The sequence below is a fragment of the Dermacentor andersoni genome, chromosome 1, assembly GCF_023375885.2.
Source record: "Dermacentor andersoni chromosome 1, qqDerAnde1_hic_scaffold, whole genome shotgun sequence".
NCBI classification, from domain to species: Eukaryota; Metazoa; Arthropoda; class Arachnida; order Ixodida; family Ixodidae; genus Dermacentor; species Dermacentor andersoni.
Window position 1 is genome coordinate 83970098 of NC_092814.1, and position 9243 is coordinate 83979340.

At 48.1% G+C, this 9243-nt stretch overlaps 1 long non-coding RNA gene across 1 annotated transcript in view; it reads left to right on the forward strand.

Annotated features, from left to right (window-relative positions):
- Positions 1–3883: 3883 nt before the first annotated feature.
- The window catches only part of LOC129380516 (uncharacterized), an 85320-nt gene continuing 79960 nt past the window's right edge, over positions 3884–9243 (forward strand). The window contains exon 1 of the long non-coding RNA XR_008608625.2: positions 3884–4120. This is a non-coding gene — a long non-coding RNA (uncharacterized lncRNA). The remainder of the gene's footprint in view (positions 4121–9243) is intronic.

The following is a 9243-nucleotide window of genomic DNA, read 5'->3' on the forward strand; positions in this document are numbered from 1 at the left end:
GTGATCCAAGTTGGCGCCCAAGCCAAAGGCATGAAGGGTCGAGGAATACCAATGGATGTCTCGCGCGTTATCAATGAGGAAGAAAACGGAAGCGGGCACTCAGGGAAGGGCAGGGATGCGGAGCCAGTAGGTCACTCAGAGGCTTCAGGAAATTGGCACACTTCGGAAGAAAGCGGCGATGAAGGTTCAGTAGGCCCAGGACTTCTCTGAGTCTTTTTAATGAAGTCGGGGGTGGAAAGTCTTGAATCGCCTTCACTTTGCTGGCGAGAGGCCGCATACCTTGTGGGGTGACAAGGTGGCCTAAGAACTCAATGGTAGCGACCCCGAAGAGGCACTTGTTCTGATTAATGATAAGACCGTAATCATCAAGTCATTGGAAACGGGCGCGCAGGTGAGCTTGATGCTCGGGGCTGAATGAGCTTGCGACGAGGAGATCATCAAGATAGGCGAATACGAAGTCGAGTCCTCGCGTGACCTCGTTAATAGTGCGCTTAAAAGTCTGTGCAGTGGCGCTCAATCCAAAAGGTACCCTCACATACTCGAAGAGGCCGAAAGGGGTGGTAATGACCGTCTTCAGAACGTCAGCGAGTTCTACAGGAATTTGATGATAAGCGTTTACTAAGTCAGTTTTAGAGAAGATCGTGCACCCAGCCAAATTCGATGTGAAGTTTTGTATGCGAGGAAGTGGATAGCGGTCTGGTAAGGCGTGGGCGTTCAGAGCGGGTAATCCCCACATGGTCTCCAATCGCCAGGATCTTTCTTTGGCACCATGTGGAGTGGCGATGCCCAGTTGCTTGAGGAAGGTCGCACAATGTCGAGTTCAAGCATGTGTTCAAACTCGTGGCGAGCATCGGCGAGGCGGTCTCCAGACAGTCGGCGGGCCCAGTGAAGACGGGGGGTTCAGTGGTCACGATGTGGTGAGTGATCGAATGCTTCACCGATGACTCTTTGGTATGCGGCTCCGCAAGGTAGGGAAAATCAGCAAGGATTTTTGTTCACGGCGAAGCGGGTGCGAGAGCTCGAAGCCCCGTCGGCGAGGTGGTGCTGAGTACACCGTTGATGGAGACGCGCGTGCCGAGATTGATGACGCGATGAGCATGCATGTCTACCGCAAGGTTGAACAAACTGAGGAAGTCAGCACTGAGAACAGCTTGCGAGACATCAGCAAGAATGAAAATCCAGCGAAACGTACGGCGCAATCCAAGGTTAATGTAAGACGCCGTTGGCCGTATGTGTGGATGGTGGAGTTGTTTATCGCTTGGGGCGGGCAGGTCTGTTCGTTATGACGGCGATCTGCACAAGAGGCCGGTATGACGCTAACGTGGGCTCCTGTGTCGACAAGGAAGCGAGCGCCACTGATCTTGTCAGAAACGTAGAATAAGCGGCATGTCCTTCGACCAGTACCACTTGCCGCCATCAGTGGCCGGTCGCTGTATTTCCCGATCAGGAGCACGGACGGGTGCACATGCGAGCAGAGGTGCGGAATACGCGGTGGTACTAGCACACAGCCGAAGACGAGCTGTCGCGTCGCGCGTCGGATGGTTGAAACTCTGGAGAGCGCGGGGGTGCCGGGGAGAGACTGCGGGACCTGAACCTCGACGAACATCGGCGTGAGAAAGGTGCGAGGTCATCGAGACGTCTGACAAGGGCGTCCAGTCGGCCCTCTATGTTCGCGAGCGTAGGGGCTGAGGCAGCAGCCGCAGGCGGAGTCGTAACAGCGCTGAGGCTAGGGGCCCGCTAGCAGTCCGCAACTCGGTCAACCAGTTCAGCGAGCTTGTCTAATGGCACATCACGCGCAGCCACGAGAATTGGGACCATGTTCTGCGGGAGGCGCTGGAGGAACAACTCACGAATAAGCTTGTTCTGCTGAAAGGCGGAGACTCCGCCAAGAAGCTGGCGCATGCGTCGAAGTAGCTGTCAAGGGCTACTGTCACCGAGCTCCGTAGCTGTGAGGAGCTGCTGTAGTCTGCTGTACTTGGACAGCCGTCGCCGTTAACGTGTCGATGGGATGGGTCGGGTACGGCGAGGTGATAACGTCCACTAAATCCTCGGCGACGTCCGGAGGTAAAGAGCACACCGGATATAAGAACTTAGTATGTTGACTGATGATATGCTGGAGGTCAAAGTGCACCTCGACCTTCAGGAGCCAGGTGCTGTAGCTGTTGGGCCGCAATGGTGGCAGGTTGATGTGTTGGAACGCGGCAACCGCAGCACCGCCAGTTCGGGCGACCTCGTGGGCGTCGTCACTGGCAGGAAGAGCGGTAGAGCCGGTAGGATACATGCCGGAGGGTTGGAGCTGCGTGTTCTTTACCGGGTCACCAAATCTGCCGGAACTAACGCGAGAAAGACCCAGCTCCGGCAGCGTTGGGTTTCGAACTGTTCTTTTTATTTTTTTATATCGAATTGCGTACGCTGCGCGGCCGGGAGCTAACTTCCTCCTCCTTGTTGGGCGCTGCACGCGGAGCGAGTTGTAGCCTGCGACCCGCGCCCGAGGCAAGGGGCGCTACAGGTTCATTGAAGACCAGCACAGACCGAGGGGCACATACTCAGTGCTCCAAGTCGCCGTCAAAGAGCGTCTTCGAACAGCGGTGCATACCCAGTCCCGCATCTTACAGTTACCCATGTCGGGGTGAAAGAGCTTCGTTGAAGAGCGGCACATATATGTACACATTGCCACATACTCAGTGACCCAAGTTGGTCCGATGGCTCGTTTCGAACCCTGTTACCTCAGCACAGCAGCCCGATACGCTAACCATTCGACCATGGACGTAACAGGCACATGAAGCAGTGACCCAGGTAGGCGGGAAAACGGTTAAATACAGACACACACAGCTACAAACAAACAAACAAACAAACAAACAAACAAACAAACAAACAAACAAACAAACAAACAAACAAACAAACAAACAAACAAACAAACAAACATACATAGATAGATAGCCACCGGAAAGTGCGTTAATGCGCTGAGCATAGTAGCGAGGACGCCCAAGTCAACCATCAACTCACATTTCTCCTAAAATGGTGAATATCCGCCATGAGAGGCTTAAGAAGGAACGTCACTCCGAGAGCAGATTTAACCTCGCGCCCTTTGCTGAGAAATGTGCCAGATAATTATCAGGAGGCTCCATTAGGAGCATAAACACGAAGCGTGGGAAAAATGCGTCATTGCGAAAAATTGAATAAAGCGGTTGTATTCTGTATGTATGTATTGTATTCCTAAACCTGGGAAACCATCAAGTCGAATGTACGATTTTAGTTTCATCTCATGAACCTCCTGCGTAGGAAAACTAATGTTGAACGTGGCTTTAAGACGACATCTGGAAGGCCTTCAACTTTTATCCGTAACCTTCATAGAACGTATTATTTATTCTATCTTTTAAGCGCCGCTAAGCCTAGACTTCACGGCTTCGTGTCGCGACACTCTTCCACCCTTGTTACTCCTCTGCTCCTCGTTTTACTTAGTTAGCTGAAATGGGGTCCGCTCTTCGCGCTACGGTGCAGGAGGTTTGGAAGGGAAGTGGGGAAACCCTTGCTGCATTGCGAAGCCTCGGGTGCTATGCTATCTGTGCAAGCTTTTCCTTTCTGCCTTGTGACCAAGGTCACACACAGCCAGCCGAGCAGCACCTCCTACATGTAACTGAAAGCCTGCTTGGAAAAGGATGGATAGGTGGACTAGTTGGTAATATTAATGCATTATAATAAACACTTCGAGCGCTAAAAACACACAGGACGTAGAAGAAGAAACAGCGCGTGTGGTGTGTGTTTTTGTTTCTACGTCGTGTGTGTTTTTAGCGCTCTAAGTTTTTATTAGCCTGCTTGCTTTCCGCGTGAGGGCACGAGCGTCACTTTACGTAGTCCGCCGGCAGTAGGCGACGAGCCGCCGGCTTGGGAATGCGTATTTTTGTGATCGTGGCGCGCCGTGCTACCACGACGTGTCATTGGTGCGCGCGATGTTGAGATCACTGTGTGGTTGTGGTACTGCTTTGTGGAACCTGAGAGGCCACTGGTCATGCCAACGAGCCGCGGCTGCCCGTGTTCCTTCTCGAAGTAAGCCAGCCGCCGTGGTACGTTCTTACCGGCAATACCGTGGAAAGACTACAAAGTGATGAGCTCTACAGAGGTAGGTGCATTTCCAACTATTCGATAGGCAAAGCACCAAGCACTTACAACAAAAAATATACAGTAATGCCGGCGTTTGTTATAGTTTCATCTTCGTTGCATCACAGCAGCGTTTCAAAAGACACTAAGAGAACTATATATTGCTTTGTCCACCATCAAAAGCGGTATTACGGCTTGAAAGGTATACGTAGTTCGAGTTTAGCTGAATGTATGTTTATTTTCTCGTAGAACAACGAACGCTAGGCACAAACAAGTGTTCATAAATGACTCCAACATATGCCATGCCATGTATTACAAGCGATGTTGAGAGAAATCGCTGCAAAAGCCTGCCTTTAATTGTCGTCGGCCGGCAATCGAAACTAAAGCTTTTATATTTTGCGCTTCGCAGTATGCGCGGACCACAATTAGATTTGCAGCTAGCCTTGAGCATTAGTCTAGTATGTTGAACGGGGCTAATCGCCAACGAGACATCGCGACTGTGCACGTAGAAAAGAAAAGGAACAGCAAGCAAAATGCGCATCATGGCTCGCGGCTCAAAGAAAGCCGCAGCGGAATATCGCCAACTGCAAGACGCGTCAGATTACGGTGATGACGTCACACGTTACGGCTAGGAGGGGTTGCCCAGAGTGCCCTTTCCCTCCTTTTTTTCTCTGTAAGTACATACTGCTAGCTTCGGCGCTGTTGCTTTCGTGCGTATGCGGTGATACCTGGAGTTCAGCGTGACTGATAACAAATGTGGTGTCAGTGCACTGGTCGTTCACTAATCATGCGGCGCATCTATACTTGCGTCAGTGGTATTCGATCCTATTGCTTCGGAGTTATCGGGCCTTCCAAACGCTCAGTGTCCAGCGACTGATTTTTTCGGGAACGGTAGAGTGAGCCGGATATTCGCCACTGCTCTGTAAATTGTAGTTAGGAATCATGTTACTTGATGTTTTTCTACGCAGAATTCAGGCAGCGTCCTGTTTCGCTTACGAGCCAATTGTCTCCCCATATTCGAGGGAGTCCATCTCTGCCTCCTCCTGACAAAACTTACGCATGTGAACAAGTCGGTAGCACCGTGCGCGTGACGCCAAGAGGGAGCTTAAAGTGGAGTGCGCCGTACCAGTTCAGTGTTGCTAACCGTTTCGCGAACCGGTTCGCGAACCGCTGTATTATTTGAATTTTCCGAAGTGGAACTGAATGGAAACGGAAATCGAAACGCTTTGAACGCGAATCCGAACCGTTCTTTTTTTCGGTTTGACACCTTGGTTTGTTAAGCGCCAAACAGACCGTGATCTACTGTACCTACGATATAATTGACGTCCTTATTATTGTTTAACCGTAAAAGATGCGGATTTCTTTCAGTTTTGATGTGTGCACAACGTAAGATATCTACCTATTGTATAACATCTGTGATTGTTGGCGGTTGTACGCTTCCTGCCTCGTTTATAAGACAAGCATCAGTAAAACCCAGCAGAGCTTTAACGCAAAAATACGACAATGGGCCACTCGTGTAAATACGATAACACTGCCAAGTTTCTAATCGGATGCCCTACCTCATAAGCATCCCATGCTAAGAGATGACCGCAGTCGGTTCATAGATGGATCACAAAAAGAAAAGGGGGGGGGAAGGGAGTGAGGTCGGGTAACAAGGTGAGGGTGAGGTGAGGACGACACTAGCGTGGCCGTGGTGAAGAAGGCAAACTAAAAATAAGGGCACCTGCTCATCACTGGCTCCGATACGAAGGATAATCACAGCGTATAGGAGGGAACGAAAGGACCAGATGCCTTTCTTTGTTTGCGGAGCATATGAGAGTCTGAAGGCGACAAATCTTGTCTACACGGTAAAATATGGGAATACTCGAACGGAAATTTAAGTTAGAAGGTTTGCAAATAAACAGCCTACTTATAGCATTCGGTCCCTAAATTACGCCGTCAAATTACGAGATGCCGACTTCTTCCGTTGTAGTTCTGAATTAAATTTTTCTATAGACCAGTTTCACCACAATTCGATTCTGCAGACTGGTCACTTTATCCAGCGCTGACGTTTCGGGCCTGTTTCGGTGGAGTTGAATTTTACTTTATACCGTAGTTCCTAATGCCTTCCCTGCGAATGATATAAAAGTGGGAATGGCATAAAAATACTTCTTATGATTTGCATGTAAGAATGAAAGCAGACGCTTAATTTGATAGACGTGTGACTACAAATCTGCCCTTCTCCTTCTCCAATTTACATTGTTTGTGCAGTGTACACGGTTACCCTATGTATATTTTCTATGATAATATGTAGTACGTGCATCAGTAGCAATTCCGCATTCGTAAATTATATGCGGTATGGTAAAGGCACGAGATGCCGCTATAACATATCGTTCCCAAATTCTGCGAACATTTTCTTTGCCTCAAGCAGATGAAGTAATGCGACACAGGGCGATGTGTTAGAGTGTGGGAACAATGTAATACCACTATATTACACTGTCTGCCAGACTTCATGACGGCAAAATTGCTTTTCAAGAGTAATTAATTGCCCTTGAAAAGCAATTTTCTCGGGCTGTCGCTGATGTACCTAATGACTTCACAACGGTAGCGTAATAAAGCATTCAGGCCACTTTGCTTTTATCGAATTACGGAAAGACGTACGGGGCGGTGAAGAAGGGGATAGTTCGAAAAAAGAAAGAAAGAAAAAAGGAACACTGTGAAGGAGAGAAGCAAGGGTCGGTGAAGTACGTTTCATCATCCCGGAGGCTGCATAGTTCTGGGACAACCCTTGGAGACAACGATGCCGGCCTCGAGCATTCCACGCTGCAGAAGAAAGAAAGAAAGAAAAAAGAAAGAAAGAAAGGAAGAAAGAAAGGAAACTGAGTGGTAAGAAAGAACTGAGTGGTAAACATTTTAAACAACTCGAAGAAAACGTGGCTATAACAGCGAACTCGATTCGATCGATTGCGTTTGTGAACGAAGTCAACGCCCTCAATCGTCAGCTCTCGAGAGTTGCATCCCCCATTTTGCATGTGCTCTTACTGTTAGTGAACTGGTTTCCCACTCGATGGCGCGGACTGCCAGTTTTGCGCAGAGGTAAAAAATAACAGCAGCTGAAGCCGTCTTTTAGCGCGAAGCATTTCCTGTAAGGCATCGTTTCGAGCCTCTTAAAAAAAAAAAAAAAGTACGATAGTTGGATCGAACCTCGGTCCCGCAGCACAATGCTCTAACCACTAGGCCACAATATTTCCTTTCCTTCCTTTTTTTTCCTTCTTTATTACACTGGGTTTCAGCAGACCACTAAGTGGGCGACTTAAGAGGAAGCTTTAGCTCGGCTGCTCCTATCTAAATACATGTAACAGCAGAATTCGTTTTTCTCGGCAACCAGCGCACAAAATTTGACGAGGTTTGTTGCGTTTAAAAGAAAAACTTAAAATGTAGAGACTGTTGATTTCGAATTTTTTATTTATGTCGTCAATTTTTTACTAAATATTGGAAAAAATTGAAAAATTTCAGAAAACGAAACTATCAAGTTTACAACTTTGTAACTCAGCAATGAAAAATTCTACCACAATTCTGTGAATTCCATCTCATATAGTACATCTAAAGCAGACAAAATTGATATGTTACACATGAATCTAAAGAAATTGAGTAATATGGAAATACAGCATTTGCAGAACCCTTGTACAGAACGTAACGCATTCACGTAAGATATTAATTGACATATCAAATTTGTTCGCTTTGAATGATCTAATGGATGCCGTTTACAGAACCGTGATATCTGTTCTTGATGCAGAGATATTAATTTATAAACATTGTGCGTCTATTTCTTTCGAACCAGCGAATTCTTTAAAATTCTTTCAACAAAATTGACGCCCTAAATTGAAATTCTGCTTCCAACAGTCACTATAATTTAACTCTCTCTCGCAAATGCAACAAATTTGATTAAAGCCGGTCCAGGGGTTATCTCAGAAAAGCGTTTTTGCGTTTTACACGTATTTGAATAGGCCACGTCGGAGTTGGGCCCGAGCTAAAGCTTCCTCTTAAAGAAAATGTGTACAATGAAGTCAACGTCGTAGAAATAACAAACACGAGTGCCTGAAGCTGTCAGTCACTAAGCATACTTCTTTCGTGCCAAAGCGAACTCTTTCAGGCTACGTGCGCGATCGTCACGTCGCATAGCACGAGCGAGAGCCCGTGCGCCCACTTTCCGTTCGGCCACAGAATTACCACTACCTTTCACATACGTCAGGTCGCATAGGAACAAGTTGATTGCGGATTTGCGAGAGCGGGCCAGCCTCTTCCACATTTCCCTCGCGTCAGCTAGTGCTTTGATACACTTTGTAAGACTTGCCTTCTGGATCGGCCGATGTTTTCCCAGTAATTTCCTCGTAGCAGCTAACGCCACGTAGGTACTGGGCGACATTTTATACCGCCGTTAGGGTCAGCTCTGGTTGTAGCGAAAGAAATTGTAATGTTTCTTCGCCGGAGTACAAAAAGATCAGTCGTCATGCCATTAATGCCGTCGCTGTTATATATTGTCGTCGTCGTCGTCACCTGGCTGCTGTCGTCATTCGCACGCTCGTGTCATACACACAATTGCTCGCTTAACACAAGCACGTTGGTCCATGTGGTAACGCTTTGCAGAACCCCAAACGGTGCTGGATAGCCATCCTGCTGCAGACTGATTCGCATAACATCGATTCCCACAGTCCATGGGGACAGTTTTTTCATGAGCACGCATTGCTCAGCGACGTGTCCGCCTCGCGCGCCCTACCTGCATGGCATTCGCTGTGAGGAGCGGTTCGCACGTTTATTTATTTTATTTATCTGCCCATTAGCGGCCAAGGCAGGAGTGGGTACAAGTGGAAAGTAGAGCAAAAGCAAACATTATTGCCACCAATCATGGAACTTTACCATCGAACTTCACTCCTGCAGCACGACCATCTCTACCACTGTGGTGCCTCCATCCACTCCAGGCTCTTCTTGTTATTCCCGGTATTAAAAAGAAAACGGAGATGTCATCTTTCGCCCTCAAACAAACCGTGCTTTCATTCTTACATTACAAGCACAAAGAACGCATCCACGTTTACACGGACGGTTCTGTCTCGTGTAAAAGTTCTGCTGGAGCAGTGGTGATTCCCGCAGAGTCTGTCACCCTCAAGT